The sequence below is a fragment of the Vulpes vulpes genome, chromosome 14 (assembly GCF_048418805.1).
Source record: "Vulpes vulpes isolate BD-2025 chromosome 14, VulVul3, whole genome shotgun sequence".
NCBI classification, from domain to species: domain Eukaryota; kingdom Metazoa; phylum Chordata; class Mammalia; order Carnivora; family Canidae; genus Vulpes; species Vulpes vulpes.
Window position 1 is genome coordinate 54,041,922 of NC_132793.1, and position 7,572 is coordinate 54,049,493.

The 7,572-nt window shown below is 33.7% G+C and overlaps 1 pseudogene; it reads left to right on the plus strand.

Moving 5' to 3' along the window:
• The first annotated feature begins 4,559 nt into the window (after positions 1-4,559).
• LOC112915561 (protein BTG4 pseudogene) lies at positions 4,560-7,226 on the plus strand (annotated as a pseudogene).
• Positions 7,227-7,572: the final 346 nt, after the last annotated feature.

The following is a 7,572-nucleotide window of genomic DNA, read 5'->3' on the forward strand; positions in this document are numbered from 1 at the left end:
AATGGGTGTCTCACAGTATCTCTTAGCTCCATCACATGTGATTCTGTACAAGATTTCTAGAAACATAAATAATAAATTTTTGCAAGACAGAACATGGAAAATATAATTTCCATTTTGTTGCAAGATGTGATTTCATCACATGCTGTAACATTAAAAATATACAATATAATCATTTAATTCTTAAAATGTATTTCAGATTAGTAAACTAGTTTAGACCATTTTTTCAAATTAAAAAATGCTTAACAGGAAAGACACTTATTTTGTGAATGCTGTATATTTCATGACCAAAACACATATATTTAAGACACACACCCAGAGCTTTATACTCCAACAAATTTACGAGAAAACAGAAACACTCGCTGCTAATTAACTATGTAAAGAGGATTAAAGTGCTAAGAAATAACCTTTGCTTTAATCAGTGGTAAATTTATTTAAAATGTTTAAGAAAATGGAAGCAAGATGTTAAAATCATTTTTGCTAAAAGGAATATTAAGAAAAATGTTTCGATTCTCTAAATTCCATGGGCAATATGCTTACTGGTGGTCATTTAATTATGGGAGAGGAAGCTGTGAAAATGGCCCCCAGCAGGAGTGCAGATTTATCATTATGCATACAGAATAGAAAACTTAGCCTAGGCTTCTAGACATAGTCCTGAATGCAAAACAAAACCGTAAAAACAAAAAACAAAACAAAACAAAAAATAAAAAACCTGCTAAACTGTGTGAGTGTGGTTTAGATTGCTCTGGTACATGGTCAAAGCTAAGCAGAAACATTACTGGGTGTTATTCTGTATGTTGGCAAATTGAACACCAATAAAAAATAAATTTATTATAAAAAAAAAAGAAACATTACTGCTTCTAAGCCCTGGAAACATGTTGTCCGGGAGAGGAGGAGGCAAGCAAGCTATAGATACGGCCACGTGAAAGGAAATTTCTTGAGTATTTTTTGAGTGATAAAAATCACACTGGATAACTCCACATATTTATTTTTGAAAAGTCCAAAAGATTCATCGGTAAACACTTCATTTCCAGAGAAACCTTACATTGCCACAGGGCATGTCACACCGACATGGTGCTTCTGTGGAAGCTAGCAGCCTAGACTGAGCTAACTACAGAAACAGCAAGTATTCTAATAGAACCTTAGTCCATCTGGGCTTATGAGATAGTTTTAAGTTTCATTCAGCTTTTATTAGTATTATGACAACCATCCCAGTCTATTTTCAGAAGCTTGTCTGTCCAGTTGCCCATGAATTTTATCAGGGAAAAAGTGCTGATAATGTTCAAAAGTACCAAAGGATATTATTATGGAGAAGATTGTGGATTCCAAAAGTGACAATTTTCAACATTGCCTGTTGAGCTAAACTTCATTATCTCCTTTCAATGGAGTGGGGTGTGTTCACAATACATGGTAGCTCATTTATACATGTTTGGGTATTTTTCAAAATTATTCTTATTGTTCTTAGGATACTCCCACCCCCTAACCTCCCCGACACGATTATTAAGTTTTCCATACTTTCCCCACAATCCATGATTTTGACCATGAGTTTGATCAACACCAAAATCCTTACACCTGATAATATCTCATAATCTAAGCATCACAAAAATATTTCTGCACCATCAGAAAGAAATAGTTTTGTCTGAATGACTAAGCAATAGTTTAGAATTTAATCTTTACTATAGGTTCAGTAACTGAGTTTGATTTTTAAAAAATTATTGAATATTAATGGTCCAATTTCTACACATTTAAAATCAGAAAAATTTGTATTGTGATTAAATGACTTTAACTGGTGTTGAACTGGATGAAAAATAAAGGAGAATTTACTGATAACTAAGATGATAAATAACTTGTTTTCAAAGGGAAAATTTTCATGGCCATGGACAGTAATAGCGTCACTTTCAGACAATATTGCTCTACCTAAGTTTTTAACAATACAAACAAAATTGATGCTCTGGATTTTGATATATTTTGAAATTAACAAAATTTTCTAAGGTTTAATACTTAGTCCTTAGCTTGTCAAGATGGAATAAATGCAAATTTAAAACTTTTACACTTTGAAAATCATGCAGAAGTATCAAACCATTTCTAGAATAGGAAAAAATTCATTTCAATATGATAAATGTAATACTATGATTTGGGGTTAAACTTGGATTATACGGATAGGAAACATAATTACATCAGTAATATTATTGCCTAAATTGTAAAACAAAAGGAAACACTGAAATGTTATAGCATTCTACTAGCATTATATAAAATTCTGGTACTCATTTGTGATGTTTTAGTAGACATTCTAATATTCTGTTATTGAATTGCTTTAATAGCATCACAGTCTGTGTCCTATTACTGACTTCCATGAACAGCATGAGACAATTGGGTTTTTGTAATGCAGTTGTAGAACAAAGTGGTTTATCATATAAATTGGTATCCATAGGAGTAAATAATTCTGATGAGATTTACCTCATTTATTTTAAGAAATAAAAAAGTATCACTAGATTTCACAAAGCATAATTAAAATCCTAATTGAAAATGCTGCGTGCTACATGTGTACTGTCATCTCACTTTAGAATTTACCAGTATTTTAAATACATCTTGCAAGGACACGATAATAGCAATTCAATGTCTTTGTGATCTTTGTACTTAGTGTTGCAGATCAGATGTTTGAAAGTTCACCTCTTTGTATTATAAAAATAATTAATTGTAAGTGAATATAGAATTAGTTTATTATGAAAATTGATAAAGTTAGTAGCAAGAAAGTTGACAGATATTAGAGTACATAATCAGGCTTTTTTCACATGGTTTTATAAGTAGACTTTACCTCTTAATTCTCTTTCTGGAACTATTCACCTTGTTAATCTTAAAATATACACACTAGTTTCGGATTGTCTGAATTAATGCAACTTCACATGAACCAAAGACTCAAACAGTGAAATTATCATGTTTATTATCATTTTTGTTTTAAAACCTTAGTTTTCTGTCAGAAAAAAATAAAGAAAATACACCTAAACTATAATGTTTTTAGTCAAAGAAACTGAAACCAGTCAAAATTGGTAAACTAAAGTGGACAAAATTACTCCTACTTAATATAAAACCATAATACTGCTAGTCCTTTTTTATGACTGTATTCAATAATGTGACTTTAGATTCTACTTATTATAATAACAGAGCGTTGCAATTTTTTATTAGAATTATAAATCAAAGGGAAATATTTTGCCTATAGCACAAGAAGAAAAACATTTATTTTGCCTGTAAAAGATTCTCCTCAATTTGCTATCCACTAAATATGTGACACGTTATTAGAAATCAAAATAAAGGGAACAGAAAGTTATCAGTCCAATAACTAAGGAGATGTTTTATTCTTATTTAAAACTGTTACATTAATCAGGACATTATACATTACAAAGTGTGTATTCATTTTTTCAGGTTTATAATAAGTTATAGAAAAAAACTACACAGAATATAAGGTACGTAAGTACTCACAAGTATCAACTGTGGCCTTATTACCACACACCATATTTTTATTTGTTTTGTTTTGTTTTCATAACAAGCTATAAAAAGGTCATACATTTGTATTCTCCAAGCTGATGCTAACACATATCTTTTTCCCCCTAAAAATTCCATCACAAAAAGTAATAATGTTTTTTATTGGACCTGTTGTAGACTTGTAGTTTATAGAAAATATAGATGAATTTTAATGTCATATATATATATATTAATTTATAAATGAACCTTTCATATGTATCAAGTATGAACCTAACATAAACCATATTACCAGTTGCTAGTATATTAACATTCTGATATATTACTAAAATACAGATAATACAAATAGTCAATGTATTATCTTCAAAATGTTTCATTTTTGCATTTGAATTCACTCTCAGATGGCTTATTTGAAAGCAAATGTTAAAGCTCCCTGGAAGGATGGCTGTTATCTTCAGCTGCTCCTCATTCAAGGAATTGTACCCACTGAAAGCTGGAGTGGAGGAAATGAACTGAATCTTATATAGTCCAGCTGAAGCTGAATTTTCCTTTACCAGGTCTTTTGGAGAACAACGGCAGATAATTTTTTTCTTTAGAGACTTAAGGCAACTTTGAAAAGCTAATAAATGATTAGGTAAAATGAGTTATTTTGAATAAACATGAAAGAAAATGTACCAGAATGACTCATCACAGTCGACATTTGAATAAGTAACATATTCAAGACATTTTTATTAAAATCTTTTGTCAAGTGTCTCATTTTAAGATCAGATGAAAGATACCTCCAAGGCTCTTGAAGGATTTTTACTTTTTTAGTGAATATTATACTTCTACCTTTATGTAACATTCAACATAAAACACAATAAATATATGGGGCATTGTTTTTTCACTTTATGAGTCAAAATATTTCTTTAAAATGTGGTGATCAGTCCCATTCAAAATAAGAGAACTGGAGTTCTTTTTTGTGGTGCCTCAGAGGTGGTCAGGTGCTTCAAGGGAGAAGCTGAAAAACATTTTCCCAACTGCTGGCTGCTAGAAACTCACTGAACTATGTGATGAATGCATATTCTGTACCTTCTTTGAGGAGTATGGTCAAAGAAGTTGCTGCTGATATTCTAGGTGAAGAAGGGATGGGTTATGTGCGTTGGAATTGGTGGTGAAATTACAGACAAGGCTTCCCCATGAAGTAAGGTGTCTTCATCCATGGTAGTCTGCCTTCTACTGGGCAAGGGTCATTCCTGTTATAGACTAACAACTGGAGAAGAAAACACAATTGGGTTTGGGTTTCATTGAAGATGCTAATCTGAGTGTTCTGAATTTGGTCATTGTAAAATAAAAAAAAGGAGAGCACGGTATTCCCAGACTTATTGATACTCCCCATGATCCTCTCCTGGGGCCCAAAAGAGATAGCAGAATCCATAAGCTTTTGAATCTCTCTAAAGAAGATGGCATTCACCACTATGTTTTGAAAAGCCCATAAGCAAGGGCAGGAAGCCAAGGACCAAAGTGATAAAGATTCAGCGCCTTGCTATTCCACCTGCCGTGCAACAAATGTGGGTGTGTTACTTTGAAGAAACAGCGTATCAAGAAAAATAAGTAAGGAGTGGCAGAAAATGCTAAACTTTTGGGGAAGAGAATGAAGGAGGCCAAAGAAAAAAGCCAGGAACAGATTGCCAAGAGACAGAGGTTACCCTCCTGGGAGTTTCTACCTTTCAGTAGGAATCCAGTCAAACAAACAAACAAACAAAACAAAACAAAACAAAAAAGGAATCCAGTCAAAAATGAGATTTTCTAAGAATAACAAGATATTAAAAAATAAAATAAGATAAAGCTGTTATATATGTGGTAAGCAGAATAATGCCCCAAATGACGAAGATGTCCTTAGAACCTGTGACTATATTTAGTTTTATGACAAAGGAAAATGAGGATTGAATCAAAGTTGCTACTTAGCTGACCTTAAAATAGGCAGATTATCCAAGATAATCCAGATGAAATAATTTAATTGCAAGAGTACCTATAAGTAGGAGAGGGAGGCAAAACTATGAGTTGAAGGAAGATGTGACTAGGGAAGAGAAACGTGGTGAGGTCTGGCGTTGCTATTACTGAAGATGAAGAAGGCGGCTGTGAATGTGGACATCATCTAGAAGCTGGAAAGGGCAGGGAAACAGATTACGCCCTGAAGACCCTGAAAGGAGGGCTGCGCTGCTGACACCTTGACTTTCTTGTTTGAGGCCCCAGTTGGACTTCTGAACTACAAAACTAAGTTTAATACATTTTTGTTGTTTTAAGCTACCACATATATGGAGATTTGTCAAAGTATCAACGGGTAACTAGTGAGGTACATCATATTTTTAGTATTATGGGGGAAAATGAATAAAACATTGTATGTCTGTAGGTATATTTATTACGTAATGTGAATTGACCGAAACCTTAGTTGAGTCAATGTGAAAATACTGTTGACAATTTAAAATATGCTCTTGGTCTCTCTTATTCCATTTCTGGGAGTTTTTCCTAAAGTTACTTTTACACATACAGCAAATGATACAAAAATTGTGACCTGAGAAATTTTTGAAACTTAAAGTATTTGAAATAACTGAATATAAATCAGGAGATAATAGCTTTATGTGCCTTTGTGTTTGTGTGACTGTGTTGCTTTTTTTTTTTTTTTTAAGATGTTTGTTTATTCATGAGAGACACAGAGAGAAGCAAAGACACAGAGGGAGAAGCAGGCTCCATGCCGGGAGCCCAATGTGGGACTCGATCTCGGGTCTCCAGGATCAGGCCCTGGGCCAAAGGCAGGCGCTAAACCGCTGAGCCTCCCAGGGATCCCCATGTTGCTTTTATAGACTCTACAACAGCTATAGCTTCAAAGAAAGATACATTGGCACATGGAGACAGATGAAGGTTAATTGCTTTCAAAAGTACGAATTTTTGAAAAATGATGTATAGTACCACATATATAAACAAATTATTAGAAATGGTTTTGAAATTAAGATCCTAAACTTCTGGGCCACTGGTTGGTAATTGTTTTTAAAGGATACAAAGGTGTGGGTGACAGAAACTTAGGTATGGTTGGTCTTTCCACTTTTTGTTGAGGATAAAGTTAGGTTTTAATGATCTACTCTTACATTTTACTTGAATTGTGAAAAAGAATTGTAACAACAGTCTTCTTTGTCACAAAATTAGTGAAAAAACCTGAGAAGTTGAGTCAGTAAATTTCGCAGAACAGCTGATGATTATCTTGTTTGAAACATACAGGAGTTCCTGGCATGCTGATTGCCCTTCTAATGGGCAAGTCTTCAGGTGTCTCAGCATAAACAGTAATGAAAACAAAGGCCCCATCCTAGGAAGGGCTTGTGCTGAAGGTGAATTGTAATTTTTTCACCTGGGAATTCCAAAGGAGATGACCATTTGGGTAGATCGCTTTGAATTGTGCTGTGTGTATGGTGAGAAAAATCCTCTACTTCCAACTGTTTCTTTTTAAGGTAGATGGGAGGAATGGAAATAGTCTCAACAAAATAGTTAATGCTGTTAACAGAGCCACATTAGACTCTGGCATTTCACCCAGTGAGGAATGTCGTAAAAAAGAACCTCAGATAATGCATGAAGTGCGCCACTGGAAGAATATTTATCAGGTTGAAATTGAAACAGCCAGTTTAATTTGGTCCCAAATTCCCCAGAAACATTTTATGGTAGATTCCTGTACGAACCTCCTAGGAAAGGCTTACGTGTCACATGTTGCAGAAGAACCCTAAAGGTCCTAGAGCTGCAGCTATCCACAGGATAGGCAGGTACCAGTGGTCCAAACACAGTGGCTGGACACTTGGTGGGGGTAGAACTTGGAGGAACTGTTTTATTTTCTCTAAAATAAAGATGAGCTTATGTTGAGAGACCAGGAAACAGGAAAAAAAAAATCATAATAGGGACCATGGTACACGATGGTAAATCATCTCATAAAGATCACAAATACATTCTTAGCTGTACTTGCAATTTTTATCTAATTTACATGAAATTTTATGAAATACTAATGGATATACTTAATGAGTTAATAGAATGATGATATTAACCTATGATAAGATTCCATAAATTTTGGGCCTGGGT